The 14,896-nt window shown below is 43.0% G+C and overlaps 1 protein-coding gene across 3 annotated transcripts in view; it reads left to right on the forward strand.

Annotated features, from left to right (window-relative positions):
* Nucleotides 1-14,896, forward strand: part of BACH1 (BTB domain and CNC homolog 1) — a 263,756-nt gene that overhangs the window by 171,173 nt on the left and 77,687 nt on the right. Inside the window, exon 6 of one of the 3 annotated variants that reach the window (XR_008496363.2) lies at nt 2,937-3,883. The exons of the other annotated variants lie outside the window; for them this stretch is intronic. The gene's annotated coding sequence lies outside the window, so the exon portion shown is untranslated. Of the gene's footprint in view, nt 1-2,936; nt 3,884-14,896 lie in introns of those variants that run through there. 3 annotated transcript variants of the gene reach the window in all.

Below are 14,896 nucleotides of genomic sequence, written 5' to 3' on the forward strand. Positions count from 1 at the left end.
CTCCGCCTCCCAGGTTCAAGTGATTCTCCTGCCTCAGCCTCCTGAGTAGCTGGGATCACAGGCGTGCACCACCATGCCCTAATTTTTGTATTTTTAGTAGAGACGAGGTTTTACCATATTGGCCAGGCTGGTCTCAAACTCCTGACCTCAGGTGATCCACCCCCCTCGGCCTCCCAAAGTGCTGGGATTATGGGCATGAGCCACTGAACCCAGCCTGACCCTTTTATTAAACTCTTCAGACTCAGGTTGCCTTTTGTTCATTGTTTATCATTTTTCTTTAAAATGATCCTTGATCACTTCTTCAAGTTTCTTAGCCAGGGCTAAATTTATTATTACACATATTTAGGAAAGATGCTGCTCAAAGAGATGAGTGTAGACTTTGGGAGTAGATATTTTCAAAGAAGAGTCTTGGTGAAGGAAATTTCTGAGGGACTAGGTTTTGGAAAGAGACCGTTAATGGAGAATATTAATGGCTGCTACTAAAAGGAGGGTGAGTAATTGGTACAGGGAAGAGATAAGTAAAGAAGTAAATGGACTGAAGTGTGGCTTAAGTTAAACAAACAAACATATTTCAAAGTTCAAAGTCATTCAGAAGGGGGAGTGTATGGGACGTGGACTTTGTACAAAAATGAAAGCCATTTTGACCCTTGTGAGAAAAGAGTGTATTTGGAGGCAGAAGGCAAAATGCAGACAGCTTGTGGATAGATGACCCATCTCTGGGATGAGGAAGGCACAAGTGGGTGCTCCGAGAATCCCCCCAATGAGCTGAATTTATGGTGGTGTGCAAGGCTGAGGACATTTATTAGTAAATAACAAAGATAGTGTGCCAATGACCTGATCACTGGCCCATAATCAATCAGAGGTTGGTCTCTGTGCATAATTCTCCTGGGGGATTGTTAGAAGGAAAACATAGCTAAGGCCAGACACTGATTCACGGGGGGCCCCTTTGTTGCTCATGGGGGGCAGATATTCTATTTCTGTACATGTAGAACTTCTCTTTATTAGGGAAGCAGGAAGGAGTGACTGAAAGACGCTGTGTCTTTCTCTTGTGGTGTGGTTTCTAAATGCAGCGTATATCTGAGTAGAACCAAATTTAACTATGAATATTTGGGTGAAGGTAATGAGATGGTACATTATTCCTTTAGCAAAGGTTTTGATGAGCACAATGTATAATATAAGTATCTCCTACTTGAGTACAAAGTATATTTACAAATATGTTTAAGGTCTATGTATAAAGGCAGAATAATAGATTTATATATTATGAGTAGGAGGGTGATGTGGTTCATTTGCCAATCTATTAAGAAATATTATAAAATTACACATTCGTCTAGCCTTTTAATCTCAATATTTAATATATTTCTTGTATCTTGTACATATTATTTAATTGTTTTCATACAAAACTAAAGATGCTGTTAACTGGTTTGCATCCAGTAAGAGGCAGTTTGAGGCTAAATACATTCTGCTTTCTTCATATAAAGTGAGTCTCATGTTTATTTCATCATACTTCGAATGGAGGTGGCCTGTGCCTTTTGTCTGTAGTGTTGGAAACTCTTGTTTTATGTTTCCTATTTAACTCATAATGTAACACATGCAATAAAATAGTACTCGAGATGCTTTGACAAACTTGGTGTTTTGATCGAGGTGGCGCTGTTGGTAGAACTGTTGGTAGAACCTGTTGGTGGGCAGTCACAATGCCACTTTATCCCTGAGCAGTAGAGGCAGGAGAGTCCCTGTCTGTCAATAAAAGCGGATTTAGGGGGATCAATACAGAGTGCATGAAAGTGAAGGTTAAGAGAAAGTACAATACGTAAAAGTCAGGAACTGTCAATATATAAATCCTCAACTCTGGCAAAACCCCAGATCACCCATGCTCCAGTGTGATGATAAAAATAAGCTCCTAAGTACTTTCTTTTTAACTTTGGCATCTTGTGCAACTCATGAACTAGTAGTGTTTTCCTCATTATTATTAGTGTTATTATTCAGCATTTTGCTACACCCTCCCCTTCTTTCCAGCATCTAAATACCAGCAAATATGTTATGAGATGAAAATGATGACATAGCACCTCTTTTCTGTCAGGTAGAAACATCTACATTCAAGGTTATTTGAAGGTAAAATATTTACTAAGTTATTTACTCTGTCTTTCCCCCAGGAGTCAACGCAGAATGGGGGTCTCCAACAAGAGTAGCCAGGTATATCACCATACAGTGGGGCCTATGTGTGTCTCTCTTGTGTTTAGCTTCACACAAGATGGGGCTTGGAGGTACCTGGGGGCTTATTTTTGTTGCGTGCACACCATTGATTTTCCTTTCTAGTGTGTGTGAAATTACATTTCCCTGCAACTGAAAATCTGATTAATAAAAGTATGTCATTATCTTCCATAACAATGAATCCAGACATAGCTGCTTCCAGATGGAGGGTAGCAGCTCAGTCATGTCAGTAAGGACAGGGACTGTGTTCATCCTTCTAATTCATCACCCTCAGTCTGCAGGCTTTTAGACCTACTTAATTGTTGCAGGATTCCTGCTGAACTGCTGCAGTATTCTCTTTTTTTTTTGAGACGGAGTCTCGCTCTGTCGCCCAGGCTCTGGAGTGCAGTGGCACAATCTCGGCTCACTGCAAGCTCCGCCTCCCAGGTTCACACCATTCTCCTGCCTCAGCCTCCCGAGTAGCTGGGACTACAGGTGCCCGCCACCACGCCCGGCTAATTTTTTTCTATTTTTAGTAGAGACGGGGTTTCACTGTGTTAGCCAGGATGGTCTCAATCTCCTGACCTCGTGATCCGCCCACCTCGGCCTCCCAAAGTGCTGGGATTACAGGCGTGAGCCACCGCGCCCGGCCTGCTGCAGTATTCTTGGCATCAAGATGGTACTCCAAGATAAGAAGGAGAAGAGGAGAGAAAGAGAAATTCTCAACTGGCTTTCTTTTCTTTCATCAGGGAAGAAACATCTCTCCCAAAGACTTCCATTTTCATTTCAATGGCTAGAACCTGGTGACATGGCAACCTCTTCCTGCAAACTGCAAAAGAGCCTGGAAAAGGAGCACGTGAACAAACACAACAACATAGCCGTGACCAGCCTAACCAGTTGCCCTGCACTTTGTGTGTACATCCCACCAGATCTCTACCCCTGCCAACGTGTTGGCCAGAGCATCTTTCACTGCTCCTGCCTGGTCAGCTGGGTCCCTTGTGCTGCTGCCACAGCTGCTACTTGCCCAGTGACTTGCCACAGTGGCTGCCCCATGGTGTTATCCTAGACACACCTTGACAGCATTTCTTGAACACACACTCTGCTTCCCATCTCAGGTCCTGGGACTTCACTGATGCCACTAGGGTAAGAGATGTAACCAGACCCTCACTTCGGGCCCCCTGTGTACAATCTGGAAGTTTGGGGGAGGAGGTCAACCCATGGGGTAGACTTTGACTAACAGAAGATTGAAACTCATGGATAGCTTTGCCTTTCTGTCCATGGCAGGACTGTCCTGGGAGCAGTGGTTGAGAGGCCATCCCCATATGCAGTAGCCAGCTCCACCCATCTCCTGTATTTTCTGCATTTCTTTTCCATCCTTCCCTGCTTCATCTGTGAGCTCATTCCTGCTTTTTGGAACTATACTCCCCAACAAAATAGTAGCACACAAGCCCTTGTCCCAGGCTGTGTTTAATAAAGACTCTGACTTCGTTTTTGATGTTCAATTGCTGACATCCTTTAAGCCTCCCCGCTCCCTCTGTCTGTGAGCAGAAGCCCTCACGCCAGCCCCATCTGCTACAAAACCCCACACCAGTCTCCTCTTCCAGCTCTCTCAAACCATTTTCAGACCTGCCTGGAGCCTTCCTATTCCCCCCAGAAAGCCTTCTTTTGTGAATAATAAACAATTTCATACCCCCTAGGTGTGCGTATGGTGTCAGCAGTCTCAACATCAGGACCAAATTCTGAGTGACGTCCATTCCGCTTCTGCAGAGTGACTTCAGCACTCTGACACCAAACATTGTTTGTTCTCTGGGACTAGGCACACTGCCACCCTGAAAAGTGATCAGAGTCCACTCAGTGAGGAAGATGTGGGAAGGACAGACACTGTCCTGGAGCCAGACCACAATGTAGAGAATCGGGGCCAAGACCCAGGAGGGGACACTTAGATCTCTCACCTCCATGGTGGTTACAGAGGGCTTGGTAGGAGAGTGTGGGGAGAAATGCTCCTTTGGAGAGAGTTGACTTTAAGTCCCACTGTCAGCCAGGGGAGTGGTGGGGGTGTTTCCCCCTCACCTGGAGCCTAGTGAGAGATGTCTTAAGAAGATTCCTAGAGAAGGGTTTGGAAGAGAATTTTTGGGGGCAACTGTTGGTTGGGGATAAACAAGGGGATGCTTCCTCCCTTTCCTCAAGTCACTAGTGAGGTTGTAATAGGGTTGTCCAGAGAAACAGAACAAGTAGGATACACACACACACACACACACACACACAGAAAGAGAGATTGGCTCACACAATTGTAGAGGTTGGCAAGTCCAAAATCTGCAGGGTAGAGGGTAAGCCAAAGATCCAGGGAAGAGCTGATTTTGCAGCTCAAGTCTGAAGGCAGACTGCTGGCAGAATTCTCCCTTCTCTAGAGGAGGTCAGTCTTTTTCTATCAATGCCTTTAACTAATTAGATGAGGTCCACCCACATTATGGAGGATTAATCTACTTTTCTTAAGTCTACTGATTTAAATGTTAATCTCTTCTGAAAATGACTTTGAAAACAACATCTAGACTGTTTTGACCAAATATCTGGGTACTGTGGTGTAGCCAAAGTTGACACATGAAATTAACCATGACATGGGGCTTTAAGGAGTTTGCTGGGAGGACTTTCTATATGTACCTGGAATTTTGGTGGGCACACAGTAGGTTATCTGACTTTTACAGGGCAAATTAAAAAGACGAGAGGCAGGCTGGCCAGTCACTCTTAGGGCAGAAGTAAAAAGAAATTGCAGTTGCCTTAGGATTGGCCTCTGTCCCTTTGTTTTAAGACAAACATTGCAGGGGTGTTTCTCATGGTCCAGCTATGGGCTATGTCAGCAAAGGCTAGCTTGGAATTCTCTTGGGGTTTTGTCCAAGAAGGCTACCTGCAGAGGCAAAAAGGTCTCAGCAGAGAGGAGCTGCCTGTATCAGTGCATTCCTGGGGCTGATGAGGAATGAGGGTACACGATACCTACAGTCAGAATAAAGACACGCTCATCCAGTGTCTTAGTGTGCTTGGGCTACCCCAGCAAAATATCAAAGAACGGGCATATTGCTTGATAGGTAGAACAACAAAAATGTATTTTCTCACAGTTCTGGAGGCTGGGAGTCTGGGATCAGATGCCAGTATGATTAGGTCCTGGAGAGGGCCCTCATTTTCACCTGAAGACAGTGGCCTTCTCACCGTGTCCGCATACAGCCTTTCTCTGGTGCATGTGTGTGGAGAGAGAGTAAGCAAGCTTTTTAGTGTCTTCATATAAAGGCACTAACTCCATCATGAGGTCCCCACCCTCATGATCACATCCAGCCCTATACACCTCCCAAAGGTCCCATCTCCAAATACCATCATATTGAGGATTAGGGCTTCAATATGTGAATTTTGGAAGGATACAATTCAATTCATAGCCAACAGTCTGAGCAAATACAGGGGAGAGACTTCTGGTGGCAGAGTCTCTCAAGAATCCACAAAAACACCAAGGAGAGAGGCTACTCTTTAAGTTAGAAATTTCCCATCTCCTCCCCTCTCTTGGACCCTCAATCTTAAAGGAGTCAGAAACTGAAGCTAGCAGAATGGAAAAAGAATACAAAATGCTATAATAAGCCAGGAAGAGAGACTATATCCCCTCCTTTTCCAATGCCAGCTGCCTGCTAGATTCTGGCCCAAGCTGGAGTAGACTCACCTTTTAACACCAGATTGAAATTCAGACCTGTACATGGAACCAATCATTTTAGTTACTAATTTGCGACAGTGTTTTACATATCCAGAAAAGTCTTGGGCTGCCTGGATTTTCATCCTGGAGCAGAGGAAGAACCAGTCTGACTGAGTACATTTTAAGGGAGAGTGGGGGAACAAAAATAAATTTACATTTTATGAGACATATGTGTTCAACTATTAGCTGTATTTTGCCTCCCTATCCAATTTTAAAGGGAGAAAATTTAACTTGTTAAATGATTGTTTGATAGGTAGAGTAATGAAAAATCCCAAGACATGCTCTCTAGATTTGAGAATTTCACAGGTAGTTTTCTCTGGGGGAATCTTAGGAATTAAAACATTTTGGCTGGGTGTGGTGGCTCACGCCTGTAATCCCAGCACTTTGGGAGGCCGAGGCGGGTGGATCACCTGAGGTCAGGAGTTCGAGACCAGCCTGGGCAACATGGTGAAACCTTGTCTTTACTAAAAATACAAAAAATTAGCTGGGCTTGGTGGCGGGTGCCTGTAATCCCAGCTACTCGGGAGGCTGAGGCAGGAGAATCGCTTGAGCCCGGGAGGTGGAGGTTGCAGTGAGCTGAGGTCGCGCGCCATTGCACTCAAGCCTGGGGAACAAGAGCGAAACTCCGTCTCAAAAAAACAAAAAACAAAAAACAAAACAGCATTTTAAGTAGATGTAATACCTGCAGTGGCCACTTGGTGGCAGCCGCCCACAATTGCTGCTTTCGGCTCGCTGCCCTTGGGGACTCTGGTTTTGTGTGACAAGCTTTTTTTTTTTTTTTTTTTTTTGTCCAGCCTCCTAGAAAATTGCCTGCTCCTGTTTTGGTGGAAACTCTGTTTTCCCTACCAGTGTTTGTTTTGTGGTTGAGCCCTCTTTGGCTCCGCGAGGCCAACTTTTGTGATGCTTTCTGAATATCAGATATTTTAGTTCTATCATGTTAAAGCAGTTTGGAATCTCTGTTGGTTTTGAGGTTTTTTTTTCTTTAGTCTTCTCCTTTAACTCAAACACTGACTGACACATTGAGAATGAAAAGCTGTTGTTACTTTTTCCTGGAAAAGTTTTCTCAAATCTCAGACTTTCTAAAAATCTTGACTCACATCAGAGAGAGAATGCTGTTTTTCTGCCCCCCCAAGCCCTCATTATTCATGTTTGCACATGTCATTAGCAGAGTGAGTTTTCTCTTGATTTGTACCAGATGGTGTGATTTTTTTGGGGGGGTGGGGGAAGAGAGTAGAAACTTGCTTGTTTAAACTTCACCAAAAATTGTTTTTTAATAGGTTCATTCCTTTAATAACAAAATTTCATTTATGAGGGCACAGTAGCACCCAGAACAAATTTTGATTTTGCAAACCAATGACATTTTTATGGTTCTTTAGAAATGGAAGTCAGCTATTGTCCAGAAGGGTTGGTGGCATGTGGACTTAGAAAGCCATGACGTTTGAGTGCTGCTTTCTAATGCCGGACCTGATGTTTGTGGCTGCACTTGCTGTATGTCCTCAGGCACAAGAGCTATTAGCTTTGTTGTGAATTTTAGAGGGAGTCACTTGTTCAGGCAATGATACTGCATATGTGGCACTCTTTGCAGGTCCAGCTGGGTGAGATGCTGAGAACAACCAGGTGTGTTCCCCGAGCTCATAGCACATATGGTCAGGTGGATAAAACAACCTTGATTTCAAACAAAACACCCAAAGGAGTGCATGTGTGATCACAGACTGAAAGAAGAGCTCCGAAGGAAAAAAAAAAAAAAAAACATGTTGTAGAATCACAGCAGACAAACACAGACCTGCTCTAGCTGGGTGGTCAGGCCGGGTCTTCCTAAAAAGTTAGACTGAAGGTGAAATCTGAAAGATGGATTGACATTAAGCAGGGAAAGGCAGTGAGATGGGAAGGGGAGTGTTGGTGGAAACGAATGGGCCCAGGCAGAGGACAGAGGTGGGAATGGTGTGTCTAAGGAATGCAGGTTGGAGCACAGACAGCTAGAGGGAGAGAGCGTGAAATGAGGCCGGGGAGAACAGGCTGACCCTGAGGGCTACGGCAGAGCTGGTGTATTAGTCAGGGTTCTCCAGAAGGACAGAACTAATGGATAGAGGTATATACGAAAGGGTGTGTATTACGGAGAAGTAGCTCTCAAGGTCACAAGGTGAAGTCCCACCATAGGCCACCTGCAAGCTAAGGAGCAAAGAAGCCAGTAGTGGCTAAGTCTGAGTCGCCAAACTTCAAAAGTAGGGAAGCCAACAGTACAGTCTGTGGCCTAAAGCCCAAGAGCCCTCAGCAAACCACTGATGTAAGTCCAAGAGTCCAAAAGCTGAAGAACCTAGAGTCTGATGTTCGAGGGCAGGAAGCATCCAGCATGGGAGAAAGACGGAGTCCAGGAGACTTAGCCGTTCTAGTCTTTCCACCTTCTTCTGCCTGCTTTTATTCTGGCCGTGCTGGCAGCTGATTAGATGATGCCCACCCAGATCGAGGGTGAGTCTGTCTCTCTCAGTCCACTGACTCAAATGTTAATCTCCTCTGGGAACACACTCACAGACACACCCAGAACAATACTTTGTATCCTTCAATCCAATCAAGTTGACTCTCAATATTAACCATGACAGCTGAGGAGCTGTTGTTGAGGGAGTAACGGGTTTAGACATTGAAAATAGCCCTGTTGCTGTAGAAATAGCACATGGAAGTGAAGTGGTGCCCAGGATGCCACAGGAACAAAAAGGTGGCCATGCAAATCCTGGCACGAGAGAGGAACTTGGATGAGAGGACAAGGGCCTGGAGACTAGTGGCCAGATTCAAGAGACAGGTGGGACCTAAAATGGACTGAACTTTGGGAGGAATTGGGTAGGAAGGGGTGATTAAGGGAAGACAGCATCATGGGTCATTCTGGCTGGGGTAACAATGTTTGATGGTCTCTTCAGCAAGTGCGGGGACACAGATTGAAGACAGGGTCAAGGTTAGAACATGACTTGGCTGCTTAAATGCAAGGACAAAGGTTGGGATCTCCACAGATGGACACAATGGAAAGAGAGAGAAAGATAAAAGAGTTTGGAGTATTAGCAAGTCATACGAATAAAATGTTTCTAAAATGATGCCATCATTAAGAGTTTAATTATGGTTATTTTCATTCCCTGATCTGCTTCTTCTGCTCTTTTTCTCTTCCTTCTTTCTTTTTTCTTCCTATCTTTATAGAATTTTATCTCAGTTTGCTCAAGTTTAATTGCAGAAAGTCTCACATTTTTCTACCTTATGAATCTCTATGATCTTTTCCAGAGTTTTTACAAAGAGTTTATACAAATTTTGGTAAAATTGAGTAACTTTTCCGAAAGACCAGATACCTGGACCAGCTGGTAATTTGTCATAATATAAAATTATTTTTATTTTAACGCATCTTTCACTCTATGGTTTTGTATTTTAATGCATCTCTTAACTATACATAGTTTATTTATAGTGTGTCTTTGGATAAGTTATGTGACCTCTCTTTGCTTTTGTTTCATAATTTGAAGAATAGATTAGTAAAAAGATGATATAATAATCATCTTTTTAATGGGTTGTTTTGAGGACTAAATGAGTGAAAACTCATAAGGTGCATTATAAGCACTTAATAAATATTAGTGTTATTGGTAGCTATTGTTATGACATGGGCCAGAATGGTAGACTGGGAGACCCACAGACAGAGATAGAACTTAAGCAATGGAGGTTATAGCTATGCTTAAATTACCTATGTGATGAAAGCTGGTGTTTCCTGGAGTTTACGATGCAGTTTGCATTATGGATGGAAAGTTTTTCTAGGTAGCGAAAGGAGAGTAGCCAGTGGGTGTTCATGCTTGTATGGCGAGATGAAGAATACACTTGGGTTTACACCCCTTTGTGTCTCTTTGGATGGGCCTTCTCTGACTGATGTGAGGAATACTGATACAGCTCCATAACAGCAGTAAAAAGACCTAATATGGAGTAGAGGGGAGCTCAGCAGTTGCCAGCCCTGAACACACTTTATTTCGTTGAACCCTATAAGAGCCCCGTTGGGTTGAGTCTATTTTTGTTTCCATTTTACCAATGTGAAAAACTGGGATTACGTAACTTGCCGAAGTGATGGAGCTGGAAATCCAGATATTCTAGCTTTAGAGATCAACCAATGTGAATAAACAACTTCCATTTTCCCAGTCACATTTCCACTCCTAAAGTTTTCCCTAATCTCCAAGTTTTTACACTATTAAGAAGAATGCAGTCATGCAGATTTTGTTTTCTTTACCTTGAAAGAGGAGAGTTTGACCAGCTAAGGTATGTGTTAGTTGCAACAATCCTTAAAGACACATAATTCTGAATTTCCATATATATTTTTTTTGAGATGGAGTGTCACTCTGTTGCCAGGCTGGAGTGCAGTGGCGCAATCTCAGCTCACTGCAGTCTCCATCTCCTGGGTTCAAGAGACTCTCCTGCTCAGCCTCATGAGTAGCTGGGACTACAGGCATGTGCCAACACACCCGGCTAATTTTTGTATTTTTAGTAGAGCCGGGGTTTCACCATGTTGGCCAGGATGGTCTCGATCTCTTGACCTTGTGATCCACCTGCCTCGGCCTCCCAAAGTGCTGGGATTAGAAGTGTGAGGCACCGCACTTGGCCAAGTTTCTATACTTTAATGAGTGAAGAAATGGATGAATTCAAATATATTGGTAATGACAGAGATAATAAATATAGTTGCATAATCAAACCACTGTCTCCAACGGCCAGTTGCTAGAAGTAGGAAAGACATCTAAGTGAAGGAAGAGAGAGCAATCAGATTCTGACCTTCCATATTTTGCAACTTATTTTTTTATTCATTCAATATAAACTTAGTAAGCTCCTACTATGTTCCAGGCACTGTGTTTTGCTTTTATATCGGAATCTCGGTCATCAAGATGCTTATAGCTTCATGGAGGAGAGATGAAGGAAAATAAAAAAGCCTGCTAAAGCACACGGATAACAGAGGGTTTTCACAGAAATATATAAAAAATGTTGTGGGGACAGAGATATGAACTCACCTCATTCCTATCCAGGTGAGTAAGTCAAGAGTGATGAGGAATATGAGAAAGTCCCAGTAGATTTTGGCGGCAACAAATTATTAGCAATAAAAATATAAGAACTAGTCTTTGGCTTTGTAGAGTGAAGAGAAGGACAATTTTGAGGAAAAAGGAAGAAACTCTGTGAGAGTACTTACTATTAGGTTGGTGCAAAAGTAATTGCGGTTTTGCCACTAAAATAATGGCAAAAGTAATGGCAAAACTGCAGTTACATTTGCATCAAGCTAATATGCTGGATTAAAGTTTGATGCTGAAATGTCCTCTTTCCTGGGTCTCTTAAGTCACAACAGATGTGGAATCATAGCAAAAACTCTGTAACCAAACTTAACGCATAAGACCAACGCACAATTACAGACAAGAGTAATCAGAGGACAGACACAAAAGGATGGAAGGTTACATATTTCTCACTCCCGCAGGCAGTGTTCTGTTGACAATTTCTAACTCTGTTTTGATTCTGTAGTGACAATAGCTGCTTCCCCCCCCGCCTTTTTTTTTTTGAGACAGGGTCTCACTGTGTCACCCAGGCTGGAGTGCCGTGGAATGATCACAGCTCACTGCAGTCTCAAACTCCTGGGCTCAAGTGATTCTTCCACCTCAGCCTCCCAAGTAGCTGGGACTACAGGCATGCACCATCAAGCCTGGCTAATTTTTGTATTTTTCTGTAGAGACGGGATTTCGCCGTGTTGCCCAGGCTGGTCTAAAACTCCTGAGCTCGAGTGATCTTGCCTGCCTTGGCCTCTCAAAGTGCTGGGATTACAGATGTGAGCCACCAGCCTGCTTCCCCTTTTATTTGTCCTTTTTATAACTGCAGTTGCTCCATGTGGAATGTGATGGCGAAGGGTATCCATAAATGGGCAATTTCACAAGGGTGGTTAGGAATATAGTAACTTCAGATTAGTCAACAAGGAGGAATTTACATATATTCATGCTCAAACGAAAGAATGAAAATGTTTCCAAATTCTTTCCTTGAGTATTTCTTTCATTTACTATATTCTTTTAACTGTATGAGTTTATGTTTTACTGTTTTCTACATAAAACTCAAGACTTTGTCTTTCATTGTCAACATTTCTAAAAACAGGAATATTGCTGAGCGGTATTTGGGTTTTCCTGCCCTGGCTTGGTTTCTGAGATGACTCTTCAGACTCAGTTCATGTGGGCTGAATGTATAAAAGGAGCTTGGCTGATAATGAAACAACTGTCCTAATTAAGCCTGAAGAAGCAATTATCTCAGCCCACAGAGTGGGCTACCTTTGACCTCATTCAAAAGACCCGGCAGATGGTGGGTTCTGGGAGGTTAGAGGCTCTTTAGAACTTCAAATGGAAAGCTTGTTGAAAGTGAAGAGTTAGCTTTGATGTCTTTTTTTTTTTTTTGAGATGGATTCTCGCTTTGTCCCCAGACTGGAGTGCAGTGGCGCAATCTCAGCTCACTGCAACCTCCACTTCCCGGGTTCAAGCGATTCTCCTGCCTCTGCCTCCTGAGTAGCTGGAACTACAGTTGGCGCCACCATGCCCGACTAATTCTTGTATTTTTAGTAGAGACAGTGTTTCACCATGTTGGCCAGGATGGTCTTGATCTCTGGACCTCGTGATCCACCCGCCTTGGCCTCCCAAAGTGCTGGGATTACAGGCGTGAGCCACCATGCCTAGCCAGCTTTGGTGTCTTTATCCCTGCACTTACCAACCAGAGGCCTTCAGGGGCCTCCCAAGGCAGGAGAAGTCACTGTGTTTGAGGGGTTACGCACACTCTCTAATGATCTGGTTTATAGGCTCCCTTGACCATTTGTGGCTGCTAAGATCTATTCAGTTTCCCCCTTTTGACTTCAGACGAAATAAATATTTTCCTCAAGCGGATTGCTGTTCACTGGCCCCCTTTGTGCTCCTATCCCCTCTCAGGGGTCCTCATTATCTCTTCCTCTATCAGGTGGCCCTTCATCTATTCACTGTTGGCTGCCATTGTTTCCTGGGACTCAGAGAAAGATCCTAGGCAGATGCACAGTCCAGTATTCTGGAGGTAATGATATTTTCCCAACCTCATTACCATTCCAGCACAATTTTAAAAACAAAGAAACAAGCGAATGTATTTGCCATCACTCCTTCTAATCGGTCTGATATCAGTTTAATACACTGTTATAAATAAGTATATAAATAAATACTATAAGTGCACCCTATAAATAAACACACAAAATAAGCCAGCCTGCTTTTCAGGCAGGAGCCTGGTACATTGTAAAAATAAGCAAAATAAAATAGCTTCAATAGTCTTCCGGAATAAATTGATTTTCTTTCCCCCCTGGCAAGTGGCTATGTGTACAGCTGCCTACGTGTGGAATAGTCACTTGGTGGATCGTTGGCTGAGAGGGTCAGTGTACTTGTCTCTGAAAGCCTGTTTCTTGAACTGACGTATAAGAAAGAAAATGTAAGAGAAGCTTCAAAGCTAAGGTAATGAGGGTGACCTAGTTGGGAAAAGTGCTAAAATATCTCCAGTGTATAAAACCTTTTTAATTCTCACCAATGATAAGACAAGTCATTTGGAGTTCTGAGTACTTCCAATTAGCAAGTGAGAGACTCTGATTAAAAAACTGGGCCCACTGCATGGCAGAGTGTGCTTTGGCTCTTTATTTTGATAAGTGGTTTTAAGTATTTATTATAATAATCCATAGCCTACTGACTAATGGGCTGTAGTATGTATTTTAACTGTGATAAAGTCTTGAGAAAATGAGACCTCATTGTAAGCACTAGCAGTTAAATCTTGGTCGGGAAGTAAAATGAGGCCACTTTTTTTGATCACAAGGATCATGTGTTCTGATTAATGAAGTGAAAAATAGATCATTTTACTATGTGGAAATTACAGTGCCCCTTGCATAATACTACAAACAGAAGACATTAATTGCTATTAATGGCCTTGATGTCTATCCTGAAGCATCACATTTAATTGCTTTACTTAGTTGCCTTATTCAATTATTTGGATTTTTCTTTTATTATGGAAGAACAACTCCCCATATTTTATGTCTAGGCCTTTTAACATCAGAAGTGGAGTTAGATTTCCAATGCTGCTGCTTCTGCTGCCCTGTTCTGTAATGTTGGAATCCTATCTACTACTTACCCCTCTTTCGTTCTCTCCTTCACGGCTCACAAGTGGCTGCATGTTGAGGCTGGTGGGATGACATACTGGTGAGTTCCTGGTTTTGTACCAATCATTATCACCTCTTCAAGTTTTACTTAACCTACCACCTTGGCATTGACTCAGTATAGCTTGCGGATGAAGTTGCTCTTGTGAAAGGCATTGAGGAACTCCTCAGCAGATGCTAACAATCCATTAATGACTTTCCTAATGTGTAGACTCAAGCTTAACAAACATGAAGGCAAATTTCTTGGCCTCGATGTGTTCACTCAGACTGTACAGGAGCCTTTGTAATTGATGTTACCAGTTCCTTGATCAAGACAAGAAGGCAGTTAAATTATCTATGCCTCTTAGCAGCTGACCTTCAACTGTAGGAGACCATTCTGGATGTAGCAAGTTCCTAAATGACATATTGCTATTCCTTTTAGCTATCAAAATGCTTGGCAGAATTTTTTGTCACCAGAAATTACCATGGGATCTGCAAGCCCTGAAGACCAGTTTTATTAGTAGACTTTTGTGGAGTGTTGCTGGAATTAGTGATGGTATCTTAAGTCACAACTGGGTCTTTGAATACTGACTGCTTCTTTGGCTTCGGGTTCCCCAAATCCTCCAAGCTCTTCTTGATTTGGTGGATCTTTTGGAAAAACTTCTTTGGTTTATCTACTTTTGCCATACTCAACTCTCAGGTTTTCATAGCCTTTTATCTTTGAAGACCCCACTGAAGATAATGCAGTCCCCTGTTGTATTAGTCCGTTTTTATGCTGCTGATAGACATACCCGAGACTGGATAACCTATAAAGAAAGAGAGGTTTAATG

This window comes from Pongo pygmaeus, chromosome 22 (genome assembly GCF_028885625.2).
Source record: "Pongo pygmaeus isolate AG05252 chromosome 22, NHGRI_mPonPyg2-v2.0_pri, whole genome shotgun sequence".
In the NCBI taxonomy this organism is placed as follows: Eukaryota; Metazoa; Chordata; class Mammalia; order Primates; family Hominidae; genus Pongo; species Pongo pygmaeus.